This window comes from Myotis brandtii, unplaced genomic scaffold (assembly GCF_000412655.1).
Source record: "Myotis brandtii unplaced genomic scaffold, ASM41265v1 scaffold8, whole genome shotgun sequence".
NCBI lineage: Eukaryota > Metazoa > Chordata > Mammalia > Chiroptera > Vespertilionidae > Myotis > Myotis brandtii.
The window spans coordinates 4,066,710-4,091,596 of NW_005371219.1; the positions used below are offsets into that span (position 1 = coordinate 4,066,710).

At 38.3% G+C, this 24,887-nt stretch overlaps 1 protein-coding gene across 3 annotated transcripts in view; it reads left to right on the plus strand.

The window, feature by feature from the left end:
- The window catches only part of HS3ST5 (heparan sulfate (glucosamine) 3-O-sulfotransferase 5), a 242,325-nt gene that overhangs the window by 196,637 nt on the left and 20,801 nt on the right, over positions 1 to 24,887 (plus strand). The gene's annotated exons all lie outside the window — the stretch shown is intronic.

The following is a 24,887-nucleotide window of genomic DNA, read 5'->3' on the forward strand; positions in this document are numbered from 1 at the left end:
CCAGGAAAGCAGAGGCCACAAGATTGACGCAGAAGGCTGAGGCTCATGGGAGGAGGTAGCCTTTCTCTATAGGGACTAGGAAATGACTTAGAAAATTATGTATAACTGCTTCCACTACAGTGTGGAAGCAGAGTTATTTGGGATGCCTTCCATGGTACCTAGGGAACATTTTGTATCCAATTTGCTAAGGATATTTCTATTTTGAACTTAAAACTGTTTCATGCTGTATTTTGCAATACAAATATGGGTCATCTCATTGCAGCGCTCATTGAAAGATTTCTCTCTAGCGTACTATGCCCAGAAAGCATTGAATTAGTTCTGCTCTATGGAAACCAGTACAGAATTGTCTGAGAAGGGCATAGTTTCTACTAACATTATTAAAATCTCATTTTTGTTCTTCCAAGTCCATGCATGTAGTACTTTATTCCAAAGCAGTACAAAAAGACAGCTTACTGAAAACAAGAGGCCTGATCTGTATGCTCTCTATAGTTTGGGGGTGAATATGAGTTGGATGAGAAGTCTATTGAATAAAATTAGGGAATTAATGGAATGGTACATTATGTGTTCTGAGGTTAATTAATTAAATGCAATTATTGTAACAATACCGGTATTATTCGAAAATAAGGATTTGCCTGTGCTGCCTTTTGAGAATTTATTAGAAACAGATATTTTTAACTAGCTCACTTAATCATCAACATTAACTTCAGAAGTAGGAATTACTATAACCCTAAATTTAATAATTAGAGAGATATGTAGTCTAGAAAAGTTAAGGGGTGAATGGATTTTCATAGGGTCTCCCAGCCACTGGGGGAAGGCAGGACCCAATCCTCAGTCAGCCTCCAGGAAAATGACTAACCATGTTTTTTATTTTAATAACTTATGCTATCTGGCTTAAGATATATCTGTCTATAATTTGACATTCTATTTCAGAAATTTGGTGACCAATAAACCCACCCATGTGTTCCTAATTGATGACAATTTATTTTCTTTCTTTTAGCAAATGTAGTAATCAAGGTGTATTCCAGTGACTGTATGAAATGCGATGGAGGGAGAGGGTGTATGTATTTTATTTCAAAGAACATCGAAGATACTTCAGGATCACCTGAACATTAAAATCTGAAAATCCTAAATCTGACACATAATCTCTGTGCTACACTGTGGACCCAATAAATTGGAGAATGGTGTCATACCCCCCCCCCCCTTAGAACAAGTCCTGTGTCATTTGTATGTATTGTGATATACCTATGCCAATTGTGGTTTGGCGTTCTTGTTTTTCTACTGCTGCCTTTTGAACATTTGAAGTTTTTAGTTTTCATAAAGTCCAATTTACTTGTCTTGGTTGGTGCTTTTGTGCCATGTCTAAGAAATCCTTGCTACCCCCAGGTCACCAACATTTCCTTCTATTTTTTTCCCCCCTAGGAATGTTCTATTTTAATTTTTACATTTGGGTAATGATCCATTGAGCTAATTTCTTGGGTGAGATAAATATTGAGGTTCATTTTCCCCCCTTTGGATGTTCAGTTATTCCAGGACTCTTTGTTGTAAAGACTTTCCTTTCCCCATTGTATTGCTTTGTTGGTACCCTTGTTGAAAAGCAATTGAACATAAATGCAGGGGTCTAGTTCTGAACTCTCTTCTGTTCCATTGATCTATTTGCCATCCTTATACCAATGCCACACTGTATTAATTAATATAGCTTTATAATACATCTTGAAATTAGATAGTATTAGTCTAACTTTGTTCTTATTTTTCAAATTGGCTTCAGTTGTTGTAGGTCCTTTAAATTTCTATATGAATTTTAGAATGCCCTTGGCAATTTTTACCCCCAAAAATGTACTGGAATTTCTATTGGGATTACATTTATAAATCAATTTAAGGAGAATTGGCAGCTTGACAATATTGGATTTTCCAACCTATGAACAAGGTATATCCTTCCATTTATTATTGGGTTTTTGTTAATTTGTTTCAGAAATGTTCTGTAATTTTTGCTGTACAGGTTTGCATATCTTTTGTCAAATTTATTTCCTAAATATACCATATGTTTATGCTATTGCAATGGCATTAAATTTCTAATGATTATTGCTAGTATATAGAAATAAAATAGGTTTTTATATATTTAACTTGTATTCAGCAACCTCACTTTTCTAGTAGCATTTTTATAAATTCCATCAATCTGTTTTTATAATCATGTCACCTGCGAATAAAGACAGTTTTACCTCTACCTTTTCAATTTGCCTTTTCTTTTTCTTGCCTTATTAGAATGGCTAGACCTTCCAATACAATGATGAGTAGAAGTGGTGAGAACAGACCCAATAATAAATGGAAGGATATCCTTGTCTTGTTCTTGATTTTAGGGGGAAAGCATTAAATTTTTCATCATTGATGTCGTAGGTTTTTTATAGATGAACTTTATCAGGTTGAAAAAAAACCTTCATTTCCTCATTTGCTGAGGTTTTCATCAGAAATGGATATTGGATTTTGTCAAATAATTTATAACATTTATTGAGATAATCTTATAAATTGTTTTACTTTTTAAGTTTATCACTATGGTGAACTATGTTATTTGATTTTCAAATGTTAAACCAATCTTTCACCCTCAGGATAAACCTCAATTGGTCATTATGTATTTTTTTTATGTTTTTCCATTTTTTCTTCTCAAAAAGGGAGGAATTAAAACCCATGAGAAGAGCAAAGTCATCATGGCTCAGTGGTTGAGCCTTGACCTATAACCAGGAGGTCATGGTTCAATTCCCGGTCAGGGCACATGCCCAGGTTTTGGGCTTGATCCCCAGTGAGGGGCATGCAGGAAGCAGCCAATCAATGGTTCTCTCTCATCATTGATATCTCCATCTCTGAAATCAATTAAAAATATATTAAAATAATAAATAAAACTCATGAGAATAAAAAAAAACAGCCAGGAAATCATGGTGTTTCCTTCTTAATTTCATACTCAATTTTAGTCAGTAATTTGGGCATTGGGAAAGGTTATAAACTATATTTGCTTCTCATTACTTCTCAATATAATTTGTAACAATACTATTTTTGTGCCATTTCTGAGATGAGTTTCATGGAATAATTTTTAATATGCCATCAGCTGGTCTTCTAATTTTAGCTCCAGTAACAAAAAGTACTATTTGGTAAAATACATAACAACCTTCCTTGTTTTCATGTTCAACTTTTACATTGTACCTGACATTTCATAATTACTGTGAACAAGTGAATTCATGGATAGACTTCAACTGGATTCAGGTATATGCTTCAGCTCTAAACTAGCAAGGAGTTTTTGTCAAAAGTAAACTTTCAATTCTACCCTAATTATTCTTCCATACTATTTGGACACGTCTTCTGGGCAGTCATTTTATCTGTAGTTGTCACAAGTCAGGACATCATTTTTATGGACTGCATAAAGAGGTATTTATAGACAATATGTTAAAAATATGGATATATGACCATTACTAGTATATGTAGTTATTGTACTTTTATTTATAGAAAAATACAAATAGAACATATTATGAGTTGGGAAGGGTGAGTTCTTTTTATGTAAATCTTTTTTGTTTATTCAGTTCAGGGAAAGTTTATGGAGTGCTGACTCTACACAGGGTTCTTTTGTTAATAGTATTTCTTAATTTGTTATCCCTCTCCTAAATGATAGTATTTTATCATTTCATTTGATAGGTCTATTTTAACAGAGAGATGGCTACTCTTAGATTAGTCATCTGATGGATGATGATGCAATTTATTTAACTCAAGTAAGGACAGCTCTTGCATTTCTGGGAATCCCATTATCCTTAAAACTTTGTCCTATTTTCTCCTTTTTTTAATGAAACTACCTCCTTAGCTTAATTATAAGCATAGTGTTTTCCCATAGGCTATATAATATCTACTTACCCTAAACACCCCAAAGTCAAGAAAAGTTAGAATGATAAGTTAAATTGATTTGTTACATTCATATCAAAACATTACAGCTGCTGGTTAATCAATGTAAATTTTGCTAGTGCCACAGAGTTGAGCCCATCTGTGAAAGAACATGTGTGCAACCTATTTCATGAATCTGTATCTTCTATGCCATGTTAACTTGAACTCGCTAAGTAGTTTTGTGAGACAAAAAACAAATATTTTCTAAAAATATTCTAATTGTAGAACATGAGATGTGTCCCTGGAAGGAGACGTGTGCATGAGTGTATAGAAATATTTATTGACATAGAAAACTACCTGAGCTGTTTATGAACTTAAGACCTGATCAGCTAGTTGTCACAGCAGATGTAGTGCTCATCTTACAGTGACAGTAGTGACGGAAAGGAAAAGAAGTCTGCACTTCTCAGCAAATTTTATTCTTGAAAATTATTTCTAAGCTGACAACAGTATTTCTCCACAGGGGGAAGATGTTATTGTGGTTATATTTCCTGATCAAATGAATAGAAATACAAAATATAATCTATATTCTATCACAATAGCAAAAATACAAATGCAAACTTTGATCAGACAAAACAGTAAAATAATGCTGCCCTTTGTACTGACCAGAACCAGTGAACTAATTACTAATCACTCAGGGAAGTGAAAGTCATACTTCACAATGCCAAGCAATCCCACTCTACTATGTGGGAAGCTAAAGTTAAAATGTGCTTTAGTTAAAATTTTACTAAAATGTCTTTGGTGTAAAATTTAGGAGGACTTTTGAGAGATCATGTGGCTTTTTCAACTCTCCTAAAGCTATCCAAAGACATTTGAGCTGCTGCCTTCTTTTTCCTAATGTATTTTTCCATGTACTAAGCAAAAGCTTTCATTCACAATTATCCTATTGATCTTAAAATCGCCTCAACATAATGTAGCCACTGTTGACAGCTATGAGAGTCATTCACACTTAACTAGAAGGTCATAAAAAAAATCACCAGGTTATTAGCACAAACTTTTTTTCTTTTTCTATGGATTTTTAAAAAATATGTTTTTATTGATTTTAGAGAAAGGAAGGGAGAGGGAGAGAATCATTGTTCAGCTGCCTCCTGTACACCCCATACTGGGGATCAAGCCCAAAACTGAGGCATGTGCCCTGACTGCTAATCAAGCCATGGTTCATAGCTCAACATTCAACCATTGAGCCATACCTCTTAGAAACTGTGAAGATGGGCTAGTATCCTAGAGCACACTTGTTGAATCTGTCAAAGATTTTTGTTTGGTTTTTCTGTTTTGTTTTGTGTGTGTGTGTGTGTGTGTGTGTGTGTTATTATTTTAGAGAGAAGAAGGGGGGAAGAGAGAGACAGGTAGAGAAAAATTGATGTGAGAGAGAAACATCAAATGGTTGCCTCCCACACATGCCCAACCAGGGATTGAACCCACAACTTGGGTATGTTCCCTGACCAGAATCAAATCCTCCACCTTTTGGTGTACAGAGCGATGCTCCAACCAACTGAGCCATATCAGCCAGGGCAAAAATCTGCCAAAGTTTTAAATGAATGGACAAAGGGTGGCAAAAACTTGAGGTTTTAAGACTGAATTGAGGAGGAGGATATTCAAAGCCACAGAAGTGGATCTTGTGACATACCCTTAATTTTGGGTAACTTGAAACAAAAGGGTGTTGTTTTTTTATTTGTTGTTTGTAGTTTTTTGGTTGTTGGGTTTTTTGGGGGGTTTTGTCTTTTGGGTTTTTGGGGATTTTTTTTGGTGTTATTTGTTGTTTTCTTTTCTTCTTTTCTTTTCTTTTTCTTTTGCATTTGGTTCCACATCTTAGTTCTTCAAAACTTTCTAAAGGGTAAAAAAGTCAGGTCGTCCTTTGGGGAAGCTACATTAACTTTTCAAGACTAACGCCTGCATATTTCATGACTACCAGTTAACTGAACAAAATCAAGTGAAGTGCCAGAATAAAATCAGCTCTAAGTAGCACTGAAAGTGGCTGTTAAGATGAGGTCAAGTGTAGGATTCTTTGAGAGAGACTAGGAAACTAGGACCAGTCCTGGAAGAGCTTAAAACAACCTACATGGAAAAAATGCAAAGAGTAAAATGGCTATGGGGCACCTGGACTCCATATTCCAACCACCCCTGACTTGAACATTTACTGATGCTCAGAAAAGGAGATGATGAGTGTATGTTTGTATCTCTCCAGATGTAACTTTAACTTATAATTAGTCAATAGAGGTGAAACGGAAGAAGTGTCTGTTTGCAAATCCGAATGCATGTACTTTTCTAACTGTTGTTATTTTTTCCAAATACACCACACAGACTAAACATCAGAGGAACTGAGTTAAGTCCCAAACTGTGTCACTTGCTTATCACAGGATTTTTATAACTTATAAAAATCTCATGGTTTAATCATTTTCTCCCCTTTGAATGTCAGGATTGTTTTAAATATCAAAAGGGATACAATATGTAGCAGTGCTTTGCAAATAACAGCACTAAGATGTTAAGAATATATTTTGAGCCCTGATTAGTTTGGCTCAGTGGATAGAACTTCGACCTATGGACTGAAGGGTCCCAAGTTCTATTCCAGTCAAGGATATGTACCTTGGTTGCGGGCACATCCCCAGTAGGGGGTGTGCAGGAGGCAGCTGATTGATGTTTCTCTCTCATCGATGTTTCTAACTCTCTATCCCTCCCCCTTCCTCTCTGTAAAAAATCAATAAAATATATATTTTTTTAAAAAAGAATATATTTTGAAAAGTATAGTTACTTTTCATCAAGTGATGTTGTTTGTGCTGACATATAATGGGTATGTTTGGTTTTTTTAAATATTTCAGTGTTCTCACTTTTAACATGTAATATGGCAAAGATCAATAAACATAACCCACATAAACAAAAATATTTTTAAAGAATAAAGTCAACCAATAAGTAATGAATTACTGACTGTTTCTGAGTTGACTAGGCACTGTGTGTGGAGCTGTGGTTCTCAACATGAGCCCTTTGCAGTAACCTTCCATGAGCTACTCCATAACACCTACACTATTATTTACTTAATATTATTTTCCATAAATCAACTCACCTTTTGTGTATGAGTGTGTCTATTTAATCCTCATCCTATAAAATAATACTCATAAAATCAGAGATTGGTTGGTATGCTTCATATAGATAGATAGATAGATGATAGATAGATAGATAGATGGATAGATAGATAGATAGATAGATAGATAGATAGATAGATTAGATAAAAGCCTAAGCGACTGTTAACGACGGAACAGTTGTATGATGCTCACTGACCACCAGGAGACAGATGCTCAATGCAGGAGCTGCCCCCATCCCCCAGCAGCAGGAGCTGCCCATCCTCCCGGCTGGCAGGCCCTGATCGTGGCCAGGCCCCCGGGCTGGGACAGGGAACTGGGGGTGGGTGGCGGCAGATGCAGCCCCTTTCCCAGGGGATCCAAGGGCCAGCTCCCTCCTTGGGGCCAGTGGCCAACCTCCCAGGTCCCTCCCCCTGGCCAGCAGGCCCCAATCACCCAATCAGGGCCAGGCCCTGGACTGGGACAGGAAACCAGGGGTGGGTGGCAGCAGACGCAGGTGGCAAGGGAAAGAGGAGGCAGGGAAGTGGGGACGCGGGGAGGCGGGAAACCCTGATCGTGGGCCAGGCCTAGGAAGCCCACCTGTGCATATATTTCATGCACCAGGCCTCTAGTATTAAAATAAATTCACACCTTTAAAAAAAAACCATAAAGTTTTTTAAATTATGCTTTAGTAAACATTGCTGAAGACACAGGCCTTAAAATCCAGGCAAGTCGTTGAGACTGAACAGAGTGAGAAATGGAAGCCATCCAAGGTCCGGCAATGGCTGTTTGGTCCTTTTTCAGATATCATCACTCTCTTCCTAAAAAGTGCATGTTGATTTTTAACTTAAGGTGAACGGGAATTTTATTTTGAAAACTCCTTACAATAACTAAAGCCATCTGGAAGTGTGGAGTCCCAAGAAATATTTTTATTTGGGGTTTTATCTGGGTCCCGAAACTTGTGTTCACTGGAGGAAAGGCAGGCACACTGGCATATCCTGGCGTACCGAAGGTTAGGCTCTTCTGAAATGCGTGCTCACCACCCTGGATTTTAACCTTCTTACAGAACCTTAGCTGTAGTTCAACATGTTGCCATTATGATATAATTTTAATGATGGACTTTGAAATAAAGTTATATCGTGTGACTTTTGGGCACAGCATTCAATATTCAGTATCCAATAAACTGATCATTCCAGAAGGGGACACGACAACCATGTGAACTCTTCAGGCCAGAGTGTCCAACATTTGTTTCCTAGGCTATAATTACTGCCATAAGGTTTATTTCCGCTTTCAAGTTACCTGGGTCTGCACCCTTCTCCATCATGGCAAGATTATCCCCAAGGACCTAAGGCATTGGGGACTCATCATGGTCATGTTTAAAACATCTGGGGTGGGGTGGGAGACAAGCAGCAGCAAGCCCCTCCAGATCTACAGATCGGCTCCCATTTCAGCACCAAATGCAGAAGTTCCAGAACTAGCTTCTGTTCCAGGAATGCCAAAGTCCTGAGGTAGAAGGGGTGATGTGCAACTACTTCTAAGCCAGGGTGGTTATGGAACGTAGAGGAAATGCTACAGTAAATACAGTCTTCTTCACTGAAGGTATTTTGGGAGCCTTGGATATACTCATAGGCGCTATAAATCACCAAGATGGGGGCTCCATAGGCATCATTCCTCAAAGTGATTTTACCCCAGAGTCCTTTTTATGGAGTATCTGAGGACACCAGTGTCCTAGGGGAGCACTGCTCTAAAAAGACATCATTGCCATTTGGGGATAATAGAAATACAAGGCAATAGAGGAGGTTGCCTTTCCATATTTTTGTGCTTTGGAATTGCCCTAGATAAATATGTTGTAAACCTTTGTGAGTCTCTGCTTATTCCGCTTGATAACCTCTTTGTGGCTTCTGAATGATGTAAGCATGTGACTCATTATTTAGAAATCTGAGTAGCTGCAGTAATGACGTAGATATTACACATAGGTGAGACTGCCGATACTGCAGAGGATACCAGCCTCACACGCTCAGACCTAACTGAATTTTCATGCCAGCTTAAAAAAAAAAGGAAAGAAAAAGAATTCACTTTCAAAAGTTAGAGAAACACATCTTCAACTGCTAGTGACCCAGGATATGACTTTAGTGTGTAGAAAGACACAAACTGTTTTCAACCCAAATGCTATGACTCTTAGCAATTTTAAAAAAATATTTTCCCCCGTCTTGTCTGTGAGACCCTACCTACAAAATGATGAGGCAACTATTTGTAATAACTGTCTGGCATGGTGTCAACTTTAGAAACCATATACGTACTATATATGTTTCTGAACTAAATATTTCTCCTTCCCATTGACTCTTGACCCCCTTAGAACAACTGTCGCCTCCTTCAAACACTTTCACTAAGTAGAAAGTCAATTGGCTGTAAGTGGTGATGAAGAAAACGTCATGTGATTAATGCTACAGTTTAGGCTGTTGTGATTAGTCACAGGAAAAAACGTTAAACTTCCTCCCCCAAGAAACACGGTACGTTAACGTCAAATGGCCTGCCTGAAGCCCAACAGGAAGAAATAGTTGGGCGGTGTTAAAAGCTGCCTATTGATTTGTGCCCTGACTGAAAGCCATGCGCTGATGTAAATGAAAATGTGTCAAGAGTTGATATTGATTTTTTTTTTAAATCAGACCATCTCTGGGGAAATATTGCTAGCCATACTACTGCTCTTGTCTATGAGTGAAATAGGTTCCTTTCCACAAGACTACACATGTCCAGACATCAAATTTTCCTCTTTAACTGAGGTATGGTAGGATGCTACTCCATAGCCCACAATCTCTGCTCGGAGAAAATGGCCCAGAGTTCTGATACCCAGGAATCAAATGAAAAAGAGAATATAATGTTCAAGAGAGACATGTACAAGGGATAGAGTGTGGATTCATGCAAAGCTACCTGCCCACTGCCCTCTTTGTACGTGGCTCATAACACATACATACACTAGGACTTTTCACCCCGTATGTCTCCAAATAAATCATCTTAGAAGGATATGCTTATTTTAGAAAATTCTGTTCAAAGACAGCCATAATATAGGACAGAAAGTGAAATATACTAGGATATGTACCGTGAAGTTGGAGCCTTTCTTTTTCAGCCTGTAGGAAAACTACCCATATTCTTCCCTCTCAGGAATAATTTCCTGAGCTGTGCTTTATTCATAGATTGCAGTGCTTGTAAATATTGACGAACAATATAAGAACAGGCCAAGAGTCATAATAACCAGGCAGGTTTGGGTCAGATATAGGGGGGGTGGGGTCAGCTGCCTAGGTAAGGCCATACTTCATGATTCAGCTGGGAGAAGGCGTAGACTCTGATTTTGGGGCAATTAGAACGAAAAATAATATGGAAGAGGAGGGAGGTCATCACCGGCCAATATCTGTGGATTATTTGGGATCAACTATTGAGATTAGAGAAGACCCTAATAAAGTGCTAAGGGAAAGGGTCATCCATGACCTTTCATAAACTCTCCATGGCATAGTTTGTGATTTAGATTTAGACAGTTAAATCCACTTAGGTTGATTCATTCGCCTTAGGCACAGACGCATGATAAGAACTCTATATTGCAAATTGATTAACCTTTGGTGATTACTTCATGACCTTTGAGATTTTCTAGATTTTATTATCTGTATACCTTGGCCTATAGATTAAAAACAAAAAAACAAGGATCTGAAATAGACCTCAAGGAAATGGGAACTATTCTGATGAGATAATTTATAGTGAATGTCCTGCATTAAAACTGAGGAATATGTAGCAAAAACTTTCAGAAGACAGCCCGTTACTTTGCTAATAACAAACAAAGTGACAAATGATGTAAGTAGATGGAATTTCCTAATTTAGGGATGCTGTCTTAAAACAGTTACAATTAACCTGTAGTTCTCCAAACAGGGGTAGCTGGCTGGATGTGCACTTTGATAGCAAACTGATCTTACATCAGTTCCCTGTGGAGCCGACCAGAGCAGCCCTTCAGGAGCCTGGAAAACCAGAACAGACCCAGAGATCTTTGCCTTGAGGATTCTAGACCAGCTCTTGACCTGGTTGCCTCCTGCCATAACTTGTATTTTTGTTTGTTTGTTTTTTGGGGGGTTGTTGTTATTTTATGGTGTTATTTTAAATATATTTTTGTTGATTTCAGAGAGGAAGGAGGAGAGAGATAGAAATATCAATGGTGACAGAGAATCATTGATCGGCTGCTTTCTGCACGCCCCCCACGGGGGATCAAGTCTGCAACCAGGGCATGTGCCCTTGACCAGAATCAAAGTTGGGACCCTTCAGTCCACAGGCCAACGCTCTATCCACTGAGCCAAACTAGCTGGGGCCATACCTTGTATTATTATTTACCACTGATATATTTAAGTATCTCCAACAGGATAGTAAGCTTAGTAAAAATAGAGATCATACTAAGTTCATTGTGCTGCTAACAAAGCATAATTTCTTAACTGCTCAAGGAAAAATATCTACAAATACATATACATGCATGCACACGTGTGTCACACATTTAAATCTATATATAATGCAAGATGAGCGAGCCATCCCTATGACATTAAATTATTTAGCCACTTTTCACACTGAAATGAAAAATTTTAAAAGTACATACAAATGGCCTTATGCAATTATTCATTCTAGGATAAGCTCAAAGCAACTCAGAACATATTATTCAGAATGAAAAACGCTTTTCCTTTCTTCTGGTACTTTATATAGCTGTTTAATATATGCATTCATTTGCCTTACTCTCATGCTCAGGCACATAAATATCATTTTCAAATACATACACTTGAGACAATGAGATAAAATGATTTGAGAATGGCCATAAAGTCTGGAAACATAGATAATATTAATTTATCATATATATGCAATAGAATACCAATAAATTATTCATTATATGTTTGCCTGTGTTTCCAGATTTAGTAGCCACTTAGTATTTTCAAATATATTATCTAAACATATACATTTAACAAACTAATTGACCTTCTGATTTTTATTTCAGTTATTAAACTGAAGGTTTTTGTTTGGTTGGTTTTTTTAAGTTTTAAGCTTCAAGAAAAAAATTTTAGCAAAAGAATTGACACAGCCCAAAACTTTCAGGTACAGCAAAAGATCATAATAATATTATCATACTACCATAAATGTTTTAGTATGTTCTTTACTTGCTTAGTAAAAGTCTAAGTTAGAAAACAATGCTAATATTTAATTTCCATCCTTTCCTTTCTTTGTTTTTTTCAAGTACTAGTAAAAGGGCAGACAAGTAAATGTCCGTACACAAGTCACACATTTGTCTTTTATTTGCAGGAAAAAAAATAGAAAATAAAAATAAGAATGAATTATTTGCTAGCCCACAAAATTTTGTCACTGCTTTTTTTTTATTTCTCCATTAAGCATAGAGTTTATTTTAAATATATATATATATTTAAATTTTTAGTGGAGAATTAAAAGTATGAGATGGAACACAAAAAATGAGAATATACTAGTATACTATACTCTGATATTTTTTAAAGGAAAAGGAAGGAAAGCTATGGAAAATTACCTTCCCTTTCTCACCAAATACAGTTCTATGTGGAATTTTCAGATAGACATGTCACAACATTTGACAAGAATAGAAGCAAATAATATATAATGCAGTACTCATAATCTGAAGATATCTGAAAGTTTGTGGAACAAACATGAATCAATATACCATATAAAAAGATGCTAAATTCCAATCTTTCCTTTCCTAATAATGATGTTTTTGTCATAAATATGATTTAATATTGCTGAGGAAAGTTTTAAAATAAGTGTTGCATTTTACATGCCTTAGAACAATAAATCAAATATATCCTAATATAATAAAAGTTACCTTTCCTCTTAAGCACATTTACACAGGATCAAGCTTTTCATAGATTCCTTTAACTAGTAATATGTAAGTATTTATAATTTAAATTTTTATTCTGAATATTCTGTTGAATATAGCTAAACAATATAATATCCAATAGATAGATGATAGATAGGCAGATAGATATTTCATATCAATAAATATGACAGAATAATTCAGGTAGTAAAATTTTAATATTTTTGTTGTGTATTACTCAGGAAAAAAGTAATCACAAAACTAAATGAAGGGTTTTTTTCCCCTTTTATTACACCAAAGAAATTGAGTTCAGTGAAGCACATTATGCCTTTCTTGATCGGGTGCATATTTACATTTGCATTGCTAAGTTATTTACCATAAATACATTTTTAACTAGCAAACCTTAAAATAATAAAGTTCCATTTTCAAGCTTTATACAAACATGCAAATGTTAGCGTTACTATGGAATTTTTTCTTTAAATTACAGAGCATTTTTTTTCTTTATTGATTAAGGTATTAAATATGTGTCTTTATCCCCCCATTGTCCCCCCATACCCCCACTCAAGTCCTCACCCCCCTGGTGTCTGTGGCCATTGGTTAGGCTTATATGCATGCATACAAGTCCTTTGGTTGATCTCGCCCCCTTAACCCCACCCTCCCCTACCTTCCCTCTGAGGTTTGACAGTCTGATCAATGCTTCTCTTATTCATTATTCTATTGCCCTTGCTACGATAGTCAAGTCTCCCAACAATTGTAGAATATTAGGGAGCCCCCTAGTGGCACCTGTATTCCTAGTAAATTTCCAAACTAAAGAATAAAGTTAGTTCTTTCTTTTCCTTACTAACTACTTGGACCAGTTTGGTTACCTAAACATAGTTTGCTGATTTCTCACCCCCACACAGGCCCCCATTTTTAAACCCAATTGGACTTCTTTTCATGTCCCACATATGTTGTATAAGTTTCTGGCATCAAAAATATAATAATTATCTCTAGTAATTCAAATGACCAGTTTCTTCTCTTGTGAACTTCTCAATTATCTCAGAACAATTCAGAGATACACTGTGAAAAACATCATCATTGGAAATAAAATTCCCATATTAAATTGTAAAAACACATTTTCCCAAATAGATGTTAGTTTTAATATCATTGTTATACAGAGGTATATCTTTATTATGCTTTCACCTGGCCAAAGAAAAAGATATATGAAATGACACCTAGACTGCATTATCTTTGAGCAGTCGTGCAGCATGTTTAAAACTTACTAACATTACTGTTAGTTACAGTGAAGATTTGAGGATGGGCTGAAGAGTGATGGCCCTTGGATAAAGTGAGCAATTTCAGGTAGTTCTGATGCTTTTCCAATGGGATCCCCCAAACCCTTAAAAGGTGAGGTGAAGTCAGTCTAAACAATGATGGAGGAGAGTATTCATCATGGTGAGAACAACTTCAACATGCACAGAACAATGAAAATAGCACGAATGTGCCCTGGACACTATACTAGAAACTGTCAGTGTCATTGGCACTCAGAGTGAGAGGTGGGAGCATAAGCAATGGACCCAGAGATGTGCCAGGGCCAGCCAGACAATGGAAGGCTTTGGGGGCTACACTTAGGGGTTTGAATTTATCCTGAACACCAGTGGAAAGGTTGTGAGATAGTCAGGTTTGGGTTTTAAGAAATGAGTCTAGTCCCAGGTCAGGTAGCAGAGCTGGTTAGAGTGTTGTCGTCCTGATACACCAAGGTTGTGGGTTCAATGCCTGGTCAGGGCACATACAAGAATCAACCAATAAATGCATAAGTAAGTGGAACAACAAATTGATCTCTCTCTCTCTCTCTCTCTCTCTCTCTCTCTCTTTTTCTTCCTCTCTCAAAAAAAATAAACAAATAAAAGAAATTTGTCTAACAACAGAGAATAAATTTGAGGAGGAATAAGATCCAGATCAGAGACATTTTGTCCAGGCAGGAACTGGTGAGAGTTGGTAGACAAGTTGTACAAGGTCCTCTACAGTAGAGATCATTTCTGGGCCATCAATGCCCTAGGCAACAGTGGAATTAACTGGGGTCTGAGCAAAGGCCCTGGCACCTCCCTGCCTCAGCTCAGCATCCAATCAGTTTTATTTGGGGCTATTTACCCCTTGCCCTTGGCAACACTACTGCCTCCCCCACCCTCCTTGCGAGTGAGCTCACATGAACATCTCATAGCCTTCAGCCCTGAAGAAAGATAGAGTTGTGTAGTCTGAATTTCACTGTATTAGAGGGTATGAAGCATGGAAAAGAACTGGGTAGAACATAGGATCACAGACTGTGCAGAATGGTTAGATATTAGGCATAAGGTCTGGAAAGAAGCCCAGAATGACTCCTAGGCCTTCGGCATGGTGCCTGGAAAGACAGAAGCACTAATCGCTAGTGTATAGATCCAATAAGCGAGAAGGAGCAAAAGTAAATTGTAGTCATTTTCTAGGCTGTGTAGCAAATTCCCACAAACTTAGCGGCTTAAAACAACACACATCTATTATCTCCTCATCCCTTTGGATCTGAGCCTGGGCATGCTGCGTCCTCTGCCTCAGGTCTCCCAAGGCTGCAGTCAAGGTGTCAGCCAGAGCTCGGTTCTCATCGGGAAGCTCAGCTGGGAAGGGCATGCTCCCTCGCTGGTGTGGCTGTTGCCAGCATTCATCTTCTTGCAGCTGCGGGTTTGTGGCAGCTCCCTTCTTTAAAGCCAGCAACAGAGACGCTAGAGCAAACCTGCTAGCAAGACGGAGTTGTATGTAAAGTAATAAAATCACAAGAGTGATATTCCATTACCTTTGCCAAATTCTAGTGGCTAGAACTGAGTCACGGGTCCCACCCATGCTCAAGGGGAGGAGATTATGAATGTCAGGGCCCAAGTATCATGGGAGCAATCCAACTGCCCATCACATGAGCCTAAAAAGTAGTGTTTTAAAATGTGAAAGTTCTGGGTGCCTTTACTTCTGTCAATTCAGGAAAATTCCATTATACTATAACTTGACCATCATTATACTAGTTTAGGATTATTAGAATAAGAATAGTTGTCCTGAAAATATCTACATGAGAGTGGGGAGGAGCAATTTTATTCTTTCTGATCTTCAACGTCCATTCAGGAAAGGTTATAGTGTTCATTTCTTATAAAAATTTGTTCTTCAGAGTCTCATATGCCTCTGAGAAATCTCAGTTCATAGTTTGGAAATTATGAAAGAGCAAAACCCAAGTATACTTCATGCTAAATGACATCATAATAACATTGTATTATTGCTGGCTACTTTCCTGTCCATATGAGGTTTGATTTTATGTGAATATTTAATGAACAATTGAAAATGACTCAAAATCCTTTGGGGGGGGGCACCTCTTCTTGACTTCCCCCAAGAAACCAAGATTTTTTGAAAACTAGAGATAATCCTAAAATGTCATATGTTATACCCACTCTTTTTCCAAATCTTAATGACCGTTTCTTCAAAATATCAGCTCTACTCCCCACTTTTTCTCCATTTATACAACCTCTCCACCCTTGGGCAAGCTTTACTGCCTCATGTCTGAATAAATCAGCATCAGCCCTCACCTTTCTGTTAGTACTATTCAAAATTAAATTTTTCTTCTACATAAACAATTTTTAACAAGCAGTTTCTTTTTTCAGTTATTTGTGCTGCTGCTCTGTTTCTTACACTACCATCTATACCAGCCGTGGGCAAACTACGGCCCACGGGCCGGATCCGGCCCATTTGAAATGAATAAAACTAAAAAAAAAAAAAAGACCGTACCCTTTTATGTAATGATGTTTACTTTGAATTTATATTAGTTCACACAAACACTCCATCCATGCTTTTGTTCTGGCCCTCCGGTCCAGTTTAAGAACCCATTGTGGCCCTCGAGTCAAAAAGTTTGCCCTCCCCTGATCTATACACACTCAAGTCTGGCTTTTTAGAAGGTCTATTATCTAAAATAACCTTCCATTCAATCCACTTCCATTCATTAGTACAAATCATCTCTTCACCCCTCCAAATGGTTTCCTTCTGGCCCCTACACTAGACAGTCTTGTTTCTGTTTCCTATCTCTGTTCACACTGTGCCCTCAGCTTGGACTGTCCATGCCCTGTCGTCACGCATGTCCTCAGACACACTAAATAGAAACTGCAGAACAGGTAGACCAGGTAATGAATGAGGGGAAGACAGATGTATATATCAGAAAAGGAGAAAGACAAGATGTATCCATAACAGAGCTCAGAAGATAAAGGACACATCAAAGCCAGAAATTGGGAGAAAGTGGATAAAATGAACAGTGTTGTTATATCCTAGAAGTTAAAACTAATCCCCAGAGTCAACCCAGGTTGGCTAGCATGAACAAATGTAAATATCAAAGGTGAGATAAGCAGAGACAGGCAGACAGAAAGCATCCAAGTAAAGAAAATCCCAAAGGGCAAAAGAGGTACGAGGTCATGTATGAGGACTTTTCCAGGCTCTTAGGGAGGGGCAAGTAAAGAGAGTAGGCAAATGCATATTCACTAGGAACAGCTTCATAAGAGAGGCAGTATTCTACCTGGGACCCAGGTTCTCCCATGACCCGGTGTACCTCCTGTCCAGGTAGCTTATGGAGGATCATAGTTTTCGAAACCAGTCAGTTTGGGGTTCAAATTCCTCTTCCATTTGTTAGCTCTGTGACCTTCTTTTACTAGTTATTAAACTTCCCCAAGTTCACTTATGTGTAAAATGCAGATAACCATACCAATCTTATAGTAATACTAGAGGCCTGGTGTACAAAATTTGTGCACTTGCGGGGGGAGGGGGGGTGGTCCCTCAGCCCAGCCTGCACCCTCTTGCAGTCCAGGAGCCCTCGGGGGATCCCTTGGGGAGCGGGCCTAAGCTGTCAGTTGGACATCCTTAGCGCTGCCGCGGAGGCGGGAGAGGCTCCCACCACCGCCACTGTGCTCGCCAGCCGTGAGCCCGGCTTCTGGTTGAGGGGTGCTCCCACTGTGGGAGCTCACTGACCACCAGGGGGAAGCTCCTGCATTGAGCATCTGCCCCCTGGTGGTCAGTGCATGTCATAGTGACTGGTCGTTCTGCTGTTCGGTCAATTTGCATATTAGCCTTTTATTATATAGGATAAGAATTAAATGTTTACATATATATGAAATATTTGACATCTAGCAAGTATACACATATTTATTAATTTTTATCATATTATTATTTTCTTTTTTCTATCTGTCAAAACCAGAATGGCTACCAAATTGTATCTGAGATCTCGTGACCTTCTCTAAGCCCTTGTATAGGGTCTGCCCCATGCATTGTACCCACTTATTACAGAATATTCTGTAGGTTTTCAAAGTGTCAGGTTATTTAAGCTAATTTACCCAATGATAAAATGAACTTCTTGTGTAGAGGCTTCCTACTGCTGAGTTCAATATAAAGACTCAGCCAGCACTTGCTATTATGTATGTATTTCAAGGCCCCACTTCATTCATTCATTCATTCATTCATTCAACAAGTATTTATTGAGCACCCATTATGTGTGGTGGACTTGGGATATAACAACAAAGGGCTAGGCATGAATTATACCACTATATTGACAGCATTGTGAATCTTAAAAATGGGAGGGCCTAAGAGATTATCTAGCCCAGGTCTCTAATTTTACAAAGGCATGATTGAGGATCAAAGAGATGACACTTGGCTTTTAATATTTTCTTCACTGACTATTCTTTTGCCTATTGAATCAATGTTATTTTAGGAAACAAAGAGACAAGTCAAGGATGATTTTAACTGAGAAAGAGTTTAGAAGTGAATTGTTTTGACATCTGCCGTATCACTGTGAAACTGAGCCCACTCCTCTCAGAGAAAGTTGCCAGCAGCTGTGCATGGGATAACCTCCTGCGCATCTTTACCAGAAAAAGAACAGGAGTTCTCCACGGCTGCTGTGCTCCGGCCTCATCAAAATCCTCCTGCAAAGACTCGGTGAAGCTACATGCTTCCCCAGTGTGGGGGGAAAGTCTGTCATAGACAAAAACAGGAAACTCAGGAAAAATGCAAAGACCTTTTCTACTTTCTTTGCTGGGAAAGGCCACGCGATGGTGGCTTCCTCTGGTGCTCATTCCAGATCCTTGCTTAGTACATCTGAAAAGACACATCTAAGCATTTCTATATGGAAATGCATTTCAATCAATAATTTGGGACTGGCATCTGAAGACTCAGTGGCTTTCATCAGATTGTTTGCTCAACACACTTCAATACTCGATCCACAAACTTATTTCAAGATTAGAATGCCAAGGTGAAGATTAACACCTCTAGCTCAGTGGGGCTAATGAGACATGACTTATTAATCCTACAAGAAAACCTTAATTACACACCGGGGCACTGCTTGTTAAATACTACCCAACCCCTGAACAACTGGAAAATAAATAAGGACTAAAATAGAAAATGATGTTATAATTAGGCCCCCTGAAATGGACATAATACTATTTTTCCCCCTACATGGAAAGTATTTGTCACTGTTTCCTCCTACATAACTCAGTATTGGCATTTGTAATAAAAAGCTCAATAGAAACATTCTTGAAGTAGATAGACATGTGAATACTGGAGAAATAGGATATTATAATTCTAGAGAACTCTGTTAAGAAGCCAATTTTATTGCCTAGTTTTAGCCTGGACAATGTTAGTCATGTCCAGATTAATTAGCAAAATGACTTCATTATTATTTACTTCTTGTTCTTTTAATAGGTTCTTGCTATTCAAATACATTCATTTTTAACACTAAGGATTTCATAATGCAAGTCCACATATTTTGGAACTGTTTCATTTTATTTTTCAATCAACCCATCATACTCAAAAGGGAAGTGGAGGGATGGGAGGAACAAAAAGGGATAGTAGACATTTACTCAAGCTTCCTAAAATTAAAAGGTAGAATATACCATACCCATGGTAATATGCATAATCTACAAGTTTTTCATAATAATTGATGTTCTAAATTTTGTTTTCATTAGTTGGTCCAAGTTAGGACCAGAAAGGAAGAAACGAAGGGAGAGAAGGAGGGAAGGAGGGAAAAAACTTTTGACATTCATTTGCCACTTCAGAATAAGTGCTTTTGCTAAGATATAGATGGGAAAAACTACTGTTGTTGCTTTACATACAATTAGTATACAAGCCAGATTGTCAAATTGGGTCAGTTACAACTAAATAACAAGAAAATTGCCTTACACAGATGGAAAATGTATAGGATGCATAAAACTCCTGTGTAAACAACATCAACTACGATTCATTGTTTAGTTTTGTCCTACTTATCTAATCTATTTAAAAATCATAACCTGCATTCTTTTCACCTTCTTTTTAAAAAGAAAAATCATTAAAGCCTAAGCCTCACATATCAAAATCTTGAAGCTTTCATAAGTCTCCTATTTTTTTGCAAAGGGGAAATTCCACAGGAACTTGTTCCCCAAAAATGTCAATAACTATCTCCTCATCACTGCAGTTTCGGAAATGTAGCAAGAGTACTCTCAATATAAAGGTTTGGGGAGCCAATTTAGCAGTTATTCTAGTTGTGATATTGGATAGAATTATTAAGAGAAAGGTTGTTTTTTCTTTCCATGCATACTAAGCCCCAAAGTTGTGTTTTGAAGAGAATATTCGGAAGAATATGAAGTTAGCTGGTGAGGCTAAGCTAAGAGCATGAGGTTGGCTGACAAATAATGCCTCTCATCCACTGTATAACAAATGTGTGTTTTTATTTATAAGTAATACTGGAAATAATAGGGGAAGCAGTCATGACATTTGGAAATAATATAGAAGACACATACACCTCCAACTCTTGTTAGCTGTATGATGTTTGATCAGTTTAAGTTAACTTTTCTGAGTTACACATTTCAAAGTGGGGGTGCTAAGAATACCCAATAAGCTTGCTTTGAGAATTTTATAATGCACGTAAGAGAAATGCTTTGTAACATATCAAGCAACAAGTATTTGTATAAAAAAAGACCAAGATAAGAAAGAATGGGGGAAATCAATGAAAATCCTTCACTGCTATTTTGAAAATTACTGAAAGCAGGTACATACTTTCATCTGCATAGATAATGAGGTCAGCGAAATAATCACTAACCATCATGGGGGTGGGGCGGGGTACCTGAACAGAAAGGAAAAATGTAATTTACTCTTGTAAATCTACATATTCCTAGATGCCATTGTCAGAAAAACTGTTGAATGGCTAATTTAATGGCCGGATAATATGAATGTTTTAAACATAGCTCCCTACTGCTTCCCAACCTTCCTTCCCCTCTCTACATGGTAGAGTGAAACTCTCACTACTCCGCAAGTCAGAGCTGTAGTCTATTTTCAGTTCACTGGGTGTGCTTACTTTGTATTGTTCATTTATTCATTCATCCACTCATTGGACCAATGTGTTTGTTTCTTTAATGTTTTTATTGATTTCCGAGAGAGGAAGGGAGAGGGAGAGACGGATAGAAACATCAATGATGAGAGAAAATCATTGATTGGCTGCCTCCTGCATGCCCACACTGGGGATCGAGCCTGCAACCAGGACATGTGCCCTGACCAGGAATCAAACCATGACCTCCTGGTTCATAGGTCGATGCTTAACCACTGAGCAACACCGGCTTGGCTGGACCAATGTTTATTGATCCCTTTAGCATGAGGTCCTGTACTGAGCCCAGAAGATGCAGCAGTATATCTCACATGTGGTTTATGTCTAGCAGAGGCCACCCAGCTTTGCCAGCTAGAACTTCCTCATTTGTAAGAAGAGGGAAACAGGCATGATACCCTCTTCAGTCTCTTCCAGTTCTAATGTTCTGGGTCTTTTTTGTCTCTGCAGATTTTCATTCTTTATTCTCCTCCAAAGACTCAGAGAATCTACATGCTGGTCTTCCCCTCTCATTAAATTATGAAATAATATTTATAGTGCGTATAACATACCTACATAAACATGTATAGAATTTATAACCCATTTCCTAAATAGAAATTCTCCATTCATTTATGCATCACACACTGAGTCATTGAGGGAAGTCACTATACTATTTGTGGAGGTATATTTAGATACATTAAACTCTCCCTATTCTCTATGTACTTACAATGTAATAGAAGAGACAAAAAATATTCACAAATATTACATATCAGAATCCTTCCTTTAGAAAAAAATTCATTTCAGTTGAAGAGATCAGAGAAGGTTTCTTGTAGACAGTGGAGCTCACATGCCTGGAACGGATAGGATTTTGATAAGCAAAATGAAAGGAGAGAAGGTCATACAAGAAATAGTATGGGAAGAGGAAAAGAAAAAGAACAGGGTTTCTGGAAAAACAACAACAACAACACACTTTAGATGTGTGAGATGAGAGATGAGGCTGTTAAAGAAGATTGAGGCTAAACGTGAATCCCAATGCCAGATTCGGGTGCTGGGACATTATGCACTTGGCTAACACTGTCTAGCAGAGTATAATGCAAGGGACATACATAATTGTAAGACTTAAATGTTCTCATTAAAAATAATCAAAATAAATAGGAAAAACTAATTTTAGTTATATATTTCCTTTTACTCCATATATAGGCAAAACATCATTTCAACATATAATCAATATAAAACATCATTAATGAGATACTTTACATTCCTTTTTATAGTATACTAGAGGCCTGGTGCATGAAATTCATGAAATTGGTGGGGGCGGGGGGTCCCTCAGCCCGGCCTGCACCCTCTCGCAGTCTGGGACCCCTCGGGGTATATCCGCCTGCTGTCTTAAGCCAGCAGTCAGACATCCCTCTTGCAGTACGGGGCTCTCACAGTCCGGGACCCCACTCTCCTTATTGCTCACCTGCAGCGGAGGCAGTAGAGGCTCCCGCCACCACTGCTGCACTTGCCAGTAGTGAGCCCGGCTTCTGGCTGAGCGGCGCTCCCCCTGTGGGAGCGCACTGACCACCAGGGGGCAGCTCCTGCATTGAGCGTCTTCCCCCTGGTGGTCAGTGTGTGTCATAGCAACCAGTCGTTCAGGTAGTTCTGCCATTTGATGGATTTGCATATTAGGGTTTTATTATATAGGATTTTAAAAATCTGTGGGCGTTTAACACTTTCAGCACATTTGATCTTGTGCAAATGGCTAATGACCAGTGACTACCATATTGGACAGTACAGCTCTAGGCTATGGAGAGACACTGCTGGGTTTTGAGGTTAAGAGTGGCTTGATAAAAGCAATTTTTAGGCAACTAAATGAGGTTCTGGTATGTAGGACTGTATCAGATTGTGAGAATATTATGGATACTAGACAACAAGATGATCCTGATGAAACTATCTGGGTTTGAAGTGATTGGCATGGACCATAGTGGTTGGCTCATGTGTTAAGAAGTTTGGGAGAAATGCCAAGTCTGCACAATCCAATTGAAGGAGAAAGTAATCAGCAATAAACCAACTCATAGAGTTAAAGAAAAAGCAGAATTATTTTTTAATTCATCTGATTAGTTTTTCTCGCTAGACAGGAGCCTCAATTCCATAAACATCTACTAATAAACTGTGTCAGGCTTTGGTATATATATCTATCATATATATATAACCTATATGTCATATATATATGAACAGTTGTTCTTAATGTCAGTAACTTCACAATGTTGTGGGGGGAAAGCAAGCATTTAAAAACAAAGAGCAAAAGCTGTTTTTTAATGCTTTGAGAAAACAAAAGAGGGAATATACAATTCTGCCTGGATGAATCTAGAAAAGATTTTGGGGGGAAGTGACATTTCAGCTGAATATTGAAGGATAAGCACATTTTCTACAGATGGAAATAGAAAAAAAGGGCATGAGTGGAAAGAAGAGTATGAGGGAAATTAGAAAAGTATCTGGCATGTTTCGGAAACTGAGTATTTGTCAGATTGAGAGTCTGTGTGGACATGTCATAAGAAATAAGCTGGAAAGCTGACTGAGGAGAAATTGGGGGCAGAGAAGGCATCAATAGTTAGCTAAATAGTGCTCCTCCTTGCTGCAAGACCTGAAGCATCAGCAGGAAGAAAAGCCACTTCCAGAGCTCACAGGTGAGCATTAGGGAACATGGCTTTGGCTTGAGAAAAAGACACAGGGATTAATTTCTGCAAGAGTGATACGAAGATAGTAGCTTCGACATTATAACTTGGAATACTGACAGTGTCAGATATAATGATCTGCCTTTTCACTGAAAGGTATTCGACATTTCACTAACTTGACCTTTTCTTGCCAATAGCAAACTCAATTGCATCATCATCTCTGTTCAAAGTTTGAGCATAAGAGCTAGCTAACATTGTTGGCGGTACAATGTATTTCTTGAAGGTAAGCTTTTGCTGTTTGGCGCTCAGTACTCTGTGAGAAGAAAGCTTCAGTGGGGGAAAAATCATTGCTGCTGCCTTTTTCCCCCTTAAAGCTACAGATGATGAAGAAATATGCCTGTATTAGTTTTCGGATGCTGCATAGCAAACGACTGCACACATAGCAACTTAAAAAGAACACCCTTTAGTAGCTCACAGATCCATAGGTCAGAATCCAGGTGGGCTCCAGTGGATTCTTCGCAGAGTCTCACAGGGCTGAGGTCGAGCTGTCAGCTTGACTGGGCTCTTACCTGGAGACTCTGGGGAAGACTCTGCTTCCAAGTTCATTTTTGTGATTGACAGAGTCTAGTTCCTTGCGGCTGTAGGAATGAAGACCCCGTTCTTTCTGGCTCTGGCCAAAGGTCGCTGTCAGTTCCTAGAAGTTGCTCTTCATGCACACTGAGAAACTTGAACAAACTCCAGCATGGCTTCTAGCAGCCTAAGTCACCTTCCCTTAGGAGGAACTCCAGCCCTCCTTAAAACGCCTGCCTTTGGTGCTACCAAAGGAATTTGTTGTTTGCTCCAGCCCAAACCTGACAAAGTCCCGTAAACTCCCTCTTAATGCAGTTACTTTAGAAAACTTACAATTATAAACCTTTTCTCTGCCCCTTTGAGATATAAATCTTCTACCACCTGGAACTGTCTCCTTGACGACCTGGAAATGCCAATTGCCAGAGGAAGCTCTCCCTCTCTTGTCTCCCAGTCCCTAATTTAGTTGGATGCCTTGCTCTAATTTACAAGACTACCTC